Consider the following 15,110-nt stretch of genomic DNA (forward strand, 5'->3'; position numbering starts at 1 on the left):
AAACTTTTAAGTTTGGTGTCCTGCATGCATTGTTTAATTGATCTTAGTTGCATTTTTATTGATTCCCATCATTGAAAAATTCAAAAAAATTCTCAAAACTATGTCTTTTCAAGTCAATAATACAGAGAATTGAAGATTCAGAACATTCAGCAGAGGAATCAAACAGAAAAAGCTGGGCGTTCAAAACGCCCAGTGAAGAAGGAAAACTGGCGTTTAAACGCCAGCCAGGGCACCTGGCTGGGCGTTTAACGCCCAAAAAGGTAGAGTTTTGGGCGTTAAACGCCAGAATGGGCACCATTCTGGGCGTTTAACGCCAGGATGACACTAGAGGGAAGATTTTGTTTTTAATTCACATTTTTTTTTATGTTTTCATAATTTTTCAAAGCCAAATCTTTTTCAAATCATATCTTTTCAATCATATCTCTTTCAAAATCAATTTCTTTCCATTTTATATTTATTTTCACTATTTTCAAAAATCCTTGCTTCAATTCAAGATTTACTTCAAAAATTTTCAAGTTGTTACTTGTCTATTAAGAAAGGATCAAACTTTAAATTTTGAAATCATATCTTTTAATTTCTTGATAGTCAAGTAATCAACTTTAATTTTAAAAATTTTCTTTTTCTAAATAGATTTTCAATCACATCTTTTTCAAAATTAATTCTTTTCAATCATATCTTTTGCTAATTTCAAAATCTTTTTCAAAAATCACTTTATTTCTTTCCCAATCTTAGTTTTCGAAAATCTCAATCAAATTTTCAAATTTCTTTTTAATTATTTCAAAATCTTTTTAAATTATTTTCAAAAATTCTTCCCCTCTTTTCACATCCTTCTATTTAAAGGACTAATACTCCTCATCAAGGTGCAATTCGAACTCTGTCCCTCTTGATAAGTTCGAATTCCCTCTTCTCCACCTCCTCCTTCTATTCTTCTTTTCTTCTGACACTGCAAGGAATCTCTATACTGTGACATAGAGGATTCCATACTTTCTTGTTCTCTTCTCTTTCATATGAGCAGGAACAAAGATAAAAGCATACTTGTTCAAGCTGATCCTGAACCTGAAAGGACCTTGAAGAGAAAGCTAAGAGAAGCTAAAGAACAATTCTCTTTAGTGGGCCTAACAGAGCTTTTCAAGGAAGAAGAAACCATGGCAGCCGAAAACAACAATAATGCCAACAATGCAAGGAAGGTGCTTGTTGACTTTACTGCACCTACTTCTGATTTCTATGGGAGAAGCATCCCAATCCCTGCCATTGGAGCAAACAACTTTGAGCTTAAGCCTCAATTGGTTTCTCTAATGCAACAGAATTGCAAGTTTCATGGACTTCCATTGGAAGATCCTCATCAGTTCTTAGCTGAATTCTTGCAAATCTGTGACACTGTCAAGACCAATGGGGTTGACCCTGAAGTCTACAGACTTATGCTTTTTCCTTTTGCTGTAAGAGATAGAGCTAGGACATGGTTGGATTCACAACCTAAAGAAAGCCTGAACTCTTGGGAAAAGCTAGTCAATGCCTTATTGGCAAAGTTCTTTCCACCTCAAAAATTGAGCAAGCTTAGAGTGGAAGTCCAAACCTTCAGACAGAAGGAAGGTGAATCCATCTATGAAGCTTGGGAAAGATACAAGCAATTGATCAGAAGGTGCCCTACTGACATGCTTTCAGAATGGAGCATCATAAGAATCTTCTATGATGGTCTGTCTGAACTATCCAAGATGTCATTGGATAGCTCTGCTAGAGGATCTCTTCATCTAAAGAAGACGCCTGCAGAAGCTCAGGAACTCATTGAAATGGTTGCAAATAACCAATTCATGTACACTTCTGAAAGGAACCCTGTGAATAATGGGACAACTCAGAAGAAAGGAGTTCTTGAGATTGATACTTTGAATGCCATATTGGCTCAGAATAAAATATTGACCCAACAAGTCAATATGATTTCTCAGAGTCTGTCTGAAATGCAAGCAGCAACAGGCAGTACTAAGGAAGCTTCCTCTGAAGAAGAAGCTTATGACCCTGAGAACCCTGCAATGGAAGAGGTGAATTACATGGGAGAACCCTATGGAAACACCTATAATCCTTCATCGAGAAATCACCTAAATCTCTCATGGAAGGACCAATAGAGGCCTCAACAAGGCTTCAACAACAATAATGGTGGAAGAAACAGGTTTAGCAATGGCAAGCCTTTTTCATCATCTTCTCAGCAACAAACAGAGAATTCTAAGCAGAGCCCCTCTGACTTAGCAACCATTGTCTCTGATCTAATCAAGACCACTCAAAGTTTCATGACATAAACAAGATCCTCCATTAGAAACTTGGAGGCACAAGTGGGTCAGCTGAGTAAGAAAATTACTGAACTCCCTCCTAGCACTCTTCCAAGCAATACAGAAGAGAATCCAAAAAGAGAGTGCAAGGCCATAACCACATCTCACATGGCTAAACATGGAGAGGAGGAAGAGGCAGTGATTCCCACTGAGGAAGACCTCAATGGACGCCCACTGACCTCCATGGAGTTCCCTAATGAGGAACCATGGGTATCTGAGGCTCACACTGAGACCATAGAGATTCCATTAAATTTACTTTTGCCATTCATGAGCTCTGATGAGTATTCTTCCTCTGAAGAGGATGAAGATGTTACTGAAGAGCAAGTTGCTAAGTACCTTGGAGTAATCATGAAGCTAAATGCCAAGTTGTTTGGTAATGAGACTTGGGAGGATGAACCTCCATTGCTCATCAAAGAACTGGATGACTTGACTAGGTAGAGATTACCTCAAAAGAGACAGGACCATGGAAAGTTCTCAATCCCTTGTACCATAGGCACCATGACCTTTGAGAAAGCTCTGTGTGACCTAGGATCAAGCATAAACCTTATGCCTCTCTCTGTAATGGAGAAGCTAAGGATCATTGAGGTACAAGCTGCAAGAATCTCACTAGAGATGGTAGACAATTCAAAGAAGCAAGTTTATGGACTTGTAGAGGATGTCTTGGTAAAAGTTGAAGACCATTACATCCCTACTGATTTCATAATCCTAGAAACTGGGAAGTGTATGGATGAATCCATCATCCTTGGCAGACCCTTCCTAGCCACAACAAAAGCTGTGATTGATGTTGACAGAGGAGAATTGATCATTCAAGTGAATGAAGACTCCCTTGTGTTTAAAGCTCAAGGATATCCCTCTGTAACCATGGAGAGGAAGCATGAAGAGCTTCTCTCAATACAGAGTCAAACAGAGCCCCCACAGTCAAACTCTAAGTTTGGTATTAGGAGGCCACAACCAAACTCTAAGTTTGGTGTTAAACCCCCACATTCAAACTCTAATTTTGGTGTTGGGAGATTCCAACATTGCTCTGAACTTCTGTGAGGCTCCATGAGAGCCCACTGTCAAGCTATTGACATAAAGAAGCGCTTGTTGGGAGGCAACCCAATCGTTACTATTCTATGTTAAATTTCTATTTTCCTTTGTTATTTTATGTTTTCTGTAGGTTGATGATCATGTGAAGTCACAAAAACAATTGAAAAAGCAAAAACAAAGTGAAAAATAGAATGAAAAATAGAACACCCTGGAGGAGATAGTTACTGGCGTTTAAACGCCAGTAAAGGTAGCAGAATGGGCGTTAAACGCCCAGTCTGGCACCATTCTGGGCGTTTAACGCCAGAAAAGGGCACCAGACTGGCGTTTAATGCCAGGAATAGGCAAGAAGCTGGCGTTAAACGCCAGAAATGGGCAGCAGCCTGGCGTTTAACGCCAGGATTGGCAGAAAGGGGCATTTTGCACGCCACTTGGTGCAGGGATGAGATATCCTTGACACATCAGGATCTATGGACCCCACAGGATCCCCACCTACCCCACCTCTCTCTCTCTTCTTCACCCATTCACCAATCCCCTCAATACCTCTTCCCCAAAAACCCCTCACCTATCAAATCCCACCATTCTCTTCACCACTCACATCCATCCTTCATAAAACCCCACCTACCTCACCATTCAAATTCAAACCACTTTCCCTCCCAAACCCACCCTCTATAGCGGAACCATACACATCCCTCTCACCCCTATATAAACCCATCTTCACTCCTTCATTTTCACACAACCTAATTAACACTTCTCCCCCTTGACCGAATCACAAAGCCCACTCCATCTCCTCTATTTCTTCTTCTTCTACTCTCTTCTTTATTCTTTTGCTCGAGGACGAGCAACCTTCTAAGTTTGGTGTGGTAAAAGCTAAATCTTTTTGTTTTTCCATAACCATTTATGGCATCAAAAGCCGGAAAAACCTCTAGAAAGAGGAAAGGGAAGGCAAAAGCATCCACCTCCGGGTCATGGGAGATAGAGAGATTCCTCTCAAGGGTGCATCAAGACCACTTCTATGAAGTTGTGGCCAAGAAAAAAGTGATCCCCGAGGTCCCTTTCAAACTCAAAAAGGGTGAATATCCAGAGATACGACATGAGATCTGAAGAAGAGGTTGGGAAATCCTCACCAACCCCATTCAACAAGTCGGGATCTTAATGGTTCAAGAGTTCTATGCCAATGCATGGATCACCAAGAACCATGATCAAAGTGTGAACCCGGACCCTAAGAATTGGCTTACAATGGTTCGGGGGAATTACTTAGATTTTAGTCCGGAAAATGTAAGGTTAGCATTCAACTTGCCTATGATGCAAGGAGATGCACACCCATACACAAGAAGGGTCAACTTTGATCAAAGGTTGGACCAAGTCCTCATGGACATATGTGAAGAGGGCGCTCAATGGAAGAGAGATTCAAGAGGGAAGCCGGTTCAACTAAGAAGGCATGACCTCAAGCCCGTGGCTAGGGGATGGTTGGAGTTCATCCAACGCTCAATCATTCCCACTAGCAACCGGTCCGAAGCTACTATAGACCGGGCTATCATGATACATAGCATCATGATTGGAGAGGAAGTGGAAGTTCATGAGATTATATCCCAAGAACTCTACAAGGTGGCGGACAAGTCCTCTACTATGGCAAGGTTAGCCTTCCCTCATCTCATTTGTCACATTTGCAATTCGGTTGGAATTGACATAGAGGGGGACATTCTCATTGATGAGGACAAACCCATCACTAAGAAAAGGATGGAGAAAACAAGAGAACCTCATCAAGAGCATGAGGAAATTCCTCATCTTGAAATCCCTGAGATACCTCTAGGGATGCATCTTTCTCCATAAAACTATTGGGAGCAAATCAACACCTCCCTAGGAGAATTGAGTTCCAACATGGGACAACTAAAGGTGGAGCACCAAGAGCAGTCCATCCTCCCCCATGAAATTAGAGAAGATCAAAGAACCATGAGAGAGGAGCAACAAAGGCAAGGAAGAGACATTGAGGAGCTCAAGCACTCCATAAGATCTTAAAGAGGAAGAACAAGCCGCCATCACTAAGGTGGACCTGTTCTTTAATTTCCTTGTTCTTTATTTTCTATTTTTTGAAAATTGTGCTTTATATTTATTTATGTTTGTGTCTTTATTACATGATCATTAGTGTCTAAGTGTCTATGCCTTAAAGCTATGAAAATGAATCCATCACCTTTCTTAAATGAAAAATGTTTTTAATTGAAAAAGAAAAAGAAGTGCATGAATTTCAAATTTTAAAATAGTTTAATTATCTTGATGTGGTGGCAATACTATTGTTTCTCTGAATGAATGCTTGAACAGTGCATATTTTTGAATTTGATTGTTTATGAATGTTAAAATTGTTGGCTCTTGAAAGAATGAAAGGAAAAGGAGAAATGTTATCTGATGATCTGAAAAATCATAAAATTGATTCTTGAAGCAAGAAAAAGTAGTGAAAAGCTTGCAGAAAAAAAAAAGAGAGGAAAAGCAAGAAGAAAAAGCCAATACCCCTTTAAACCAAAAGGCAAGGGTGATAAAAAGGATCCAAGGCTTTGAGCATCAGTGGATAGGAGGGCCCACAGGAATAAAATCCTGGCCTAAGCGGCTAAACCAAGCTGTCCCTAACCATGTGCTTGTGGCGTGAATGTGTCAAGTGAAAACTTGAGACTGAGCGGTTAAAGTCGAGGTCCAAAACAAAAAAGAAGAGTGTGCTTAAGAACCCTGGACACGTCTAATTGGGGACTCTAGCAAAGCTGAGTCACAATTTGAAAAGGTTCACCCAGTTATGTGTCTGTGGCATTTATGTATCTGGTGGTAATACTGGAAAACAAAGTGCTTAGGGCCACGGCCAAGACTCATAAAGTAGCTGTGTTCAAGAATCAACATACTTAACTAGGAGAGTCAGTAACACTATCTGGATTCTGAGTTCCTATAGATGCCAATCATTCTGAACTTCAAGGGATAAAGTGAGATGCCAAAACTGTTTAGAAGCAAAAAGCTAAAAGCCCCGCTCATCTAATTAATACTGATCTTCATAGATGTTTTTGGAATTCATTGTATATTCTCTTCTTTTTTTATCCTATTTGATTTTCAGTTGGTTGGGGACAAGCAACAATTTAAGTTTGGTGTTGTGATGAGCGGATAATTTATACGCTTTTTGGCATTGTTTTTAGTATATTTTTAGTATATTTTAGTTAGTTTTTATCATGTTTTTATTAGTTTTTAAATAAAAATCACTCTTCTGGACTTTACTATGAGTTTGTTTATTTTTCTGTAATTTCAGGTATTTTCTGGCTGAAATTGAGGGACCTGAGCGAAAATCTGATTCAGAGGTTGAAAAAGGACTGCAGATGCTGTTGGATTCTGACCTCCCTGCATTCAAAGTGGATTTCCTGGAGCTACGGAAGCCCAATTAGTGCGCTCTCAATTGCGTTGGAAAGTAGACATCCTGGGCTTTCCAGAAATATATAATAGTCCATACTTTGCCCGAGATTTGATGGCCCAAACAGGCGTTCCAAGTCAGCTCAAGAATTCTGGCGTTTAACTCCAAAACTAGAACAAAAGCTGGAGTTAAATGCCCAAACTGGCACAAAAGCTGGCGTTTAACTCCAAGAAAACTCTCTACACATGGAAGCTTCAATGCTCAGCCCAAGCACACACCAAGTGGGCCCGGAAGAAGATTTCTGCATTAATTACTGATTTCTGTAAACCCTAGGCTACTAGTTTTTTATAAATAGGACCTTTTGCCATTGTATTTTCATACCATTTATCTTTTACTCATACTTTGATAGAATTTTTCACGTTTGGGGGCTGGCCTCTCGGCCATGCCTAGACCTTGTTCTTATGTATTTTTAACGGTAGAGTTTCTACACACCATAGATTAAGGTGTGGAGCTCTGCTGTTCTTCATGAATTAATACAAGTACTATTGTTTTTCTATTCAACTCAAGTCTATTTCTTCTCCAAGATATTCATTCGTTCTTCAACTTGATGAATGTGATGATCCGTGACACTCATCATCATTCTCACCTATGAACGCGTGACTGACAACCACTTCCGTTCTACATGCAAACAAGCTTGAATGCGTATCTCTTGGGTTTCTAATCTTAGATTGGAACCTTCGTGGTATAGGCTAGAATTATTGGCGGCCATTCCTGAGATCCGGAATGTCTAAACCTTGTCTGTGGTATTCTGAGTAGGATCTGGAAAGGGATGACTGTAACGAGCTTCAAACTCGCGATTGTGGGGCGTGTGACAGACGCAAAAGGATCAATGGATCCTATTCCGACATGATCGAGAATCGACAGCTGATTAGCCGATGTTGTGACAGAGCATCAGGACCATTTTCACTGAGAGGACAGGATGTAGCCATTGACAACGGTGATGCCCAACATAAAGCTTGCCATGGAAAGGAGTATGAATGATTGGAAGAAGGCAATAGGAAAGCAGAGGTTCAAGGGGAACAAAGCATCTTCATACGCTTATCTGAAATCCACCAATGAATTACATAAGTATCTCTATCTTTATTTTTTGTTTATTTTCATCACCTTAAACTCCATAACCATTTGAATCCGCCTGACTGAGATTTACAAGATGACCATAGCTTGCTTCAAGCTGACAATCTCCGTGGGATCGACCCTTACTCACATAAGGTTTATTACTTGGACGACCCAGTGCACTTGCTGGTTAGTTGTGCGGAGTTGTGATAAAGAGTTGAGATTACAATTGTGCGTACCAAGTTGTTGGCACCATTGATGATCACAATTTCGTGCACCACTAACGTTGGCTCATCATCCCTCTTCTCCACGTTAGCTTCTGATGCACGGAAAACTTGTCTCCCAACAAATCTCCCTTCGGCAAGTGTACTGAAGTTGTCGTCAAGTAAAAACTCACAATAGAGTGAGGTCGAATCCCACAGGGATTGATTGATCAAGCAACTTTAATTAGAAGAATGTTCTAGTTGAGCGAATCCAGAATTTGGGTTGAGAGTTGCAGAAAATAAAATGGCGGGAATGTAAATAACAGAAAAGTAAATGCTAGAATTAAAGGACTGGAAGTAAATGACTGAAAATAAATTGCAGAATTGTAAATGGGAATGGGGGATTTGCTCATAAAAGTAAATGGCAGAAATTAAAGAGAATGGGTAAGATTAGAGATGGGGAGTTCATTGGGCTTAGGAGATGTTGCAATTCTCCAGATCAAGTTCATTTTCATCTCTTCCTCAATCAATGCACTCATTGATCTCCTTGGCAATCTTAAGTGATTGAATTGCAATTTCTTGCAATTCAATCTCTCAAATCTTGATCAATAGCCAATTCCTTGGTTAATTGCTCATGAGAAGAGATGAAGTATGGTCACTGATTATACCACATGCATTTCCCAAACCAAGTATTGAGAGGGTTACAGTCACATACCCATCCAAACCCAATTTGGTCCAGCATGAGAAAGCATTTCTAGCTTGATCTCTTCATTCCTCTTCCAAGGTTCAAAAGAGATCCAAGTTTGAATAGCTTCTCTTCCAAGATAACTACTCAATTGGATGAAGACCGAAAGCTTTCAAGTAAAATCAAGAGGAAAGATAGAAGAAGAACAATGAAAATTAGTATTGATCCATCAAATTACAACAGAGCTCCCTAACCCAATGAAAGGGGTTTAGTTGTTCATAGCTCTTGAAGATGAAAACAAAGATGGAGAATACATCATAAAACTAGAAATTGCAAAGAAAGTAAAATACAGAGAGTGGTTCTTCAGCCTCCAGAACTCTTTTACAATTCAAAGCTACTCTTATATATACTACTCTTCTCAGCTTCTAGTTCACTTTTCAAGTCTTGGGCCTTTGGATCTTGAGTTTGAAGCAGTTCCTTTCTTTATTTGGGCTTGGCTTTACTTGCAGAGAGAAAGTGCAGAGTGGGCAGAGACTTAAGCTCAGGGCGTAAGGGGTGTGAATCATTTAGTGAAAGTCCAAGTTCGGGAACGTTAGTGACACTTAACATTGTCACTAACGTTCCAATGCACCCCTTTTGCCTCACGTTAAAACCCACGTTAACTAGGTTAACGTGGCTTTTAACGTTGCCTTGTCAACCTTCGAGAACGTTAGTGACACTCAACATTGTCACTAACGTTCCAGTGTGCCCCTTCTTGCTTCACGTTAAAGCTCACATTAACTAGGTTAACGTGGCTTCTAACGTGGCCTTTGCCATCCTTCGAGAACGTTAGTGACATTCAACATTGTCACTAACGTTCCAATGTGCCCCTAGGTCTCATGTTAGAGTCCACGTTAACTAGGTTAACGTGGCCATCTTTTAGCCATCCCAACGATAGTGACAATGTTGAGTGTCACTAACGTTGGCTCATCCTTCATTTCTCATCGTTAGCTTCCACGTTAACCAAGTTAACGTGGAAGTTAACGTGACTCTTGGGGGTTGTGTGATTGCTTCAACGTTAGTGACAATATTGAGTGTCACTAACATTGTCGATAACTCTTCATCTTCTACGTTAGTTCCCACGTTAACCAAGTTAACGTGGGAGTTAACGTGGTACTTAGCACTATAGGCCAACGTTAGTGACAATGTTGAGTGTCACTAACATTGGCTTCTCTCCCTCCCCTTTAACGTTAGAGGCCATGTTAACTAGGTTAACGTGGCTTCTAACGTGGCCACTTATGAGTAATTGCCAACGTTAGTGACAATGTTGAGTGTCACTAACGTTGGCTCAACTTCTTTTCTCCACGTTAGAGTTCACGTTAATTTGGTTAACGTGACTCTCTAACGTGGGCATTGATGGCTTTTTGAGAGTGTTATTGGCAATCACTTTTCTCATTAATCTTTGCAAGTTACCTCCCCTTTTCTTGCTTCTTTTTGGTCCTGAAATCAAGCAACAAAGTGCATCAAAGCTCTAGTCCAAGTCATGAGTAATGCAACATAATATTTGTCACTAAACTTATGCAAAATCCTCATGAAATCATGTAAAATGCACAATGTATGCTTGAGTCAAGGCATAAGTGAATATTTACCCAAAACTAGCTTATTTCCTAAAGAAATGCATGAAACTAACCTAAAAACAGTAAAGAAAAGGTCAGTGAAACTGGCCAAGATGCCCTGGCATCACAACACCAAACTTAAAGCTTGCTTGTCCCTAAGCAAGTACTGGAACAAGAGAATGATGAATGGAATATCCAGAGGAATGAGTCATTCTTGTGGAAGTCATATTACTGATTTTATGGTGGTTTCATGCATAGCAACTTAGGTTCATTCCATTACTGGCTTTCAGACCTTTATCATGTCCCTAAACACTTACTTTGTTTATATCTCATGAGACTTTTATTCATTGATTCTTTTATTGTTATTACAAGGGTTGTTTGTGTTATTTAGGCTAAGTGCTCTGTAAGGGGGCAACTCTTTAAGATAAGCTTTCAGCCAACACTCCCGAACCAGTTGGTTCAAGGTGCTAGGTGTTGAGACACCCCCAAGGACTTACTCCCTCAAGCCTATCCCCCATACATACACACTACAGGCATTTAGTTTATTTATTTTCTTTTCTTGAGACCTTGGTGTCCAGCACCTCTTTGGGTTACTAAGTGTTCTGTAGTGAAGGTTACTCTTGATAGTGGACTTTCAGCTGATAATCCCGAGTTAGTTAACCCAAGTTACCAAGTGATAAGGCACCCCCAAGAGCTTATTCATCCAAGTAGATCCCTCACACAGGAGCACCACAGACACTTGCCTCAAGATTAAAACCATTGATGCCTAGCCTTATTGCTTACTCTTTTTCTTTTGTTTTTCACTTCCATTGTTCTTTCCCTTTTCTTTTCTTAGGATCTTGTTATTATCTTAGTCTCATGAGTATATCCAAAGTCAAGTATTCAGGTCAGATGGTTGTCCTCCTAGCCTTGTGATTGAACCAACTTAGCTAACTTATGACTACCTCAAAGATTCATGAATGCACTTCAACAATATGAACTCTACCCTGGTCTTTTGAAAACAATCATTCTCTTCTTCATTTGATTTAAAATGGACAAGCTTACAAGAAAGGGAAGTAATGATGTAGTGACATAAAGACCAGTGCACATAGACTCTCTTCAATACCAAAAACTAAAAATAACATGATTTGAAAAAGGTTTAAACATAACATGGAAGCAAGTTCTATTTCATACAAGATCTTCCTTATTAAAGACACAGAGAAAGATGGAACAAAGAAGGAACTCCACCACCTTTTACTGTTGTGGGTGTCCACGCTCTTTTCCTTGCTTGTCCTCCTTGTTTCCTATTGCATTTCCTCGCATCCGTGCCAATCTTGCTTGCTTCCAATCCTCAAGTGCCTTTCTCACTGACTCATGACTCTCTTCCACCCTTTGTCTTTCCTTTCGTGCTAATTCATCCTTCATTTCATCATACTTGGCTATTCCTGGATGCAATATTGGCAGCTGTCCCACTAAGTAGCCGAGCCTGGCTTGAGTATTTATCTGATGTCCTGTTTGACTCATGTAAACTCCTTCTGCAAATGCCCTTTGCTCGTCCAATAGTTCTGCCTGTTCTATTTGTCTTCGATGCATCTCATGTATGTGTGCCCCTTGATGAGCTTGGATGTTGATTAGCCTCTGGGTGGATTCTTGTTGCTCGTTTTGCCTTTGTTCCATCCTGTTGAATGCTTCTCCCCATTGTTGTCCTTGGCTTAGTTGCTGTTCCATCATTTGCCTTTGCCACTCATCTTGCTGCCCCATCATCTGTAGTTGAAGCTCTTTCTGTGCTCCTTGGCTTTCCAAATATTGTCTAGATAAGCCATCAATGGCTTCCTGTAATTGGTGCATGTCCAAGGTCTGTGGTGCTTGTCCCTCTAAGACTTGTCCTTCAACTACTTGAGGAGCTGTCCTCTTTCTTTGCTTCCGTTGAGGCAGGGGGAGTGCTGCAGCATTCATCCTTCGGACCGTTATTGGAATGCCTTCCTTTATCCAAACGGGGTCCTCATCTTCATAAACCACCCTAGCTTTCTTGCATATTCGGTAAATAGTGCTGGGTAACCTAATGTTCCTCTTGAGTCGCTTTTCTCTGCCATCTTTCTAATTCCTTGAGCTATGATCTCATGAACTTTGATTTCTCCTCCCTTAAGTATACAATGCAACATTGTTGCTCTCTCAAGATTCACCTCCGAATTGTTTGCAGCTGGGAGAATAGACCTCCTCACTAGCTCGAACCACCCCTTAGCTTCAGGAGTGAGATCTGTTCTCTTAATGAACTTTGGTTTATTTCCTGCACCCTTTTCCCAGTCAGCTCCTGGTACACAAAGGTCTAGTAAGAGCTGGTCATAATTGGGGTTGTTGTCCAATCTTGAGTGGTAACTTTCTTCTTCAAAAGGTATAGACCGTAGCTTCAATGCCCTCATTACACTCATGGGACCAAAATCCACCAATGTTCCTCTCACAAAGCTTGTATATGACTCATCTTTCTTATCATACCTGACTGCATTTGCATAAAATTCTCTTATGAGATTTGCATTCACCTTAGTGACCGGGTCAGTGAGGAGCTCCCATCTTCTCCTTTCTACCTTCTCTGTGATTTCGGGGCATTCAGTGTTCTTAACTTGAAATCCCAGCTCATAAATGATTTCCTTATCAACCATCCACCCGTATTGCAATGCATGATGCAAGCTTCTAAATCTCTTCTCATCATATGGGTGTTCTTCCATGGGTTCCTTCCCCTCCCTTCTCTTAGAACTTGAAGATTCCATGAATGATGATTTAATATGTGAAGGTGGTAAGGTTGTGGATACTTTTGGTTGTTTAGGGTTTTATGGCAATGAGGATAGTGAGGGGAGGAATGTTTATAATTGGATAGGGGGTGTATTGTACCGAAATGAAGAGTAGTGAAGGTGTGTGATGACAATGAAGGGTGGTATGGACAAGGGTTGTTTATATAGAGAAGTTGTGAGAGAATGGAGGGTGTAGATTGATGAAGTGGTCACTTGATGGACGGTTGGGGTCATGCATGGCTAGAAGACAAGGATCATCACTTTATGATGGGGATTGCTCGGTCTTCTAGGGGTCCCTTTTTTTCAATGTTGCATGGTAACATTTTCCAACGTATTCCCTTTTTAGAACAAGTGTGTAACCCCTCTCCTTTAAGTGGTGAAATCTCCCTCATTTAATTGTCCAATCAATCCCTTTTCATGCTTCTTTTCCTTTCCTATAAAGATTTGAAATAAGGAAATTAATATATATAAAAGAAAAATTAAAACTCTACGGCTAGAATAAAATGAAAGAAAGGATTTGATTGTTTATCTATGAATTCCAACTAACTCACTAACTATTGGTGGTTCCTTATATGCATTTTGGTGCACCATGGGGTGACACCAAACTTAGTTTGAAGCACTGTGATGAAAGTTTTGTGTTCAAAGCTCCAAGACTAGCATGCATCTTGGTTTGCTTTGAAAACCAAACTTGTTCTTCACTATATACTGCATGATAAAGAATTCACCAAGTGTTTGTCAAGTTTGGGTTGAAATCATAAAGATTGACTTATTCATTATCATCTGAAGGCATATAAACATGGGTTGCCTCCCATGAAGCGCTTCTTTAGCGTCACTAGCTTGACGTTTTCTTTCATCATGGTGGTTGGTAGTGCTTAAAGTCCTCCCTCTTGCTATGGATTTGTATCCATTGGTTGGATCAATGATCTCCATATGTTCCAAGGAAAGAACTCTGTTGATAGTGAAGGCCTTAGGTAACTGAGATGGTACAGTAGGGAGATTAGGAGGAATATATGGGAAGTAAGATGAGACAACTCTATCCCCTGGAGAGAAATTTTCCGTAGGGATCTTCTTGTTCCTCCATTTCCTTGGTACCTTCTTCTTTGTTTCTTTTGAGGTTTCCTTCCCCTTGGTGACCTCTTTTCTCCAAGGAGTTGTGATGCTGTCTTCACCTGCCTCTAGAGGTTTGGGTTCCTCCAATTTTTCTTTGAGCTGTGGCAGTTGCTGTTTTCCTTGTTTATCAGTTGAGGGGGTTTCAGAATGAACTAGCTGTGCTTCAGTGCTTGTCTCCTCCTTTAGTGTCTCCTTATCGTTTGTGCTTAGTTCTTGTCCTCTTGATCTGTTTCTTGTGAGAAGTTGAAGACATTGAAGCTGAGTCGTTTATCATGAATTCTCAATATTAGCTCCCATTTCTCTACATCGATAAGTGCTCTGGCCGTAGCTAGGAATGGTCTTCCCAATATGATTGGGTGAGTATGACTCTCTTCCATGTCTAGAATGACAAAGTCTGTTGGGAGAAAGTACTTTCCAACCTTTAGCAGCACATTTTCCACCACTCCTATTGCTTGCTTTTGAGTTTTGTCAGCCAGTCTGATAATGACATCTGTGGGCATTATCTCATTAATCTGCAGTCTCTTCGCCAGGGATAAAGGTAGTAAGTTGATGCTGGCCCTAAATCACATAGTGCTCCTTCGAAAATAGTCTCACCTATGGCACAAGGGATATGAAAGCTTCCTGGGTCTCTTCTTTTTGTAGGCAGCTCAGGCTGAATAAGTGCACTACATTCCTGTTCATCACTATAGTCTACCTTCCTTGAGTGAGCTTTTCCTCGGAAGAAGTTCCTTCATATACTTGATGAATGCAGGCATTTGTTGAATTGCCTTGATGAATGGTATGTTCACATGCAGAGATGCAAACAAGTCTAGGAACCTTGAGTATATTCTTTTCCCACAGCACCATTGAGCAGTTGAGGGAATGGTGCATAGAGCTTCAGCAGCTCTTGTTGTGAGATTTCTGGTTCTTTGTGTCT

The 15,110-nt window shown here is 40.4% G+C and overlaps 1 non-coding gene across 1 annotated transcript; it reads right to left on the bottom strand.

Moving 5' to 3' along the window:
* Positions 1 to 1,550: 1,550 nt before the first annotated feature.
* On the bottom strand, positions 1,551 to 1,658 carry LOC112752669 (small nucleolar RNA R71). Its single transcript, XR_003177094.1, has one exon. It is a non-coding gene; the product is annotated as a small nucleolar RNA R71 (small nucleolar RNA).
* Positions 1,659 to 15,110: the final 13,452 nt, after the last annotated feature.

The sequence above is a fragment of the Arachis hypogaea genome, chromosome 15 (assembly GCF_003086295.3).
Source record: "Arachis hypogaea cultivar Tifrunner chromosome 15, arahy.Tifrunner.gnm2.J5K5, whole genome shotgun sequence".
Lineage (NCBI taxonomy): Eukaryota > Viridiplantae > Streptophyta > Magnoliopsida > Fabales > Fabaceae > Arachis > Arachis hypogaea.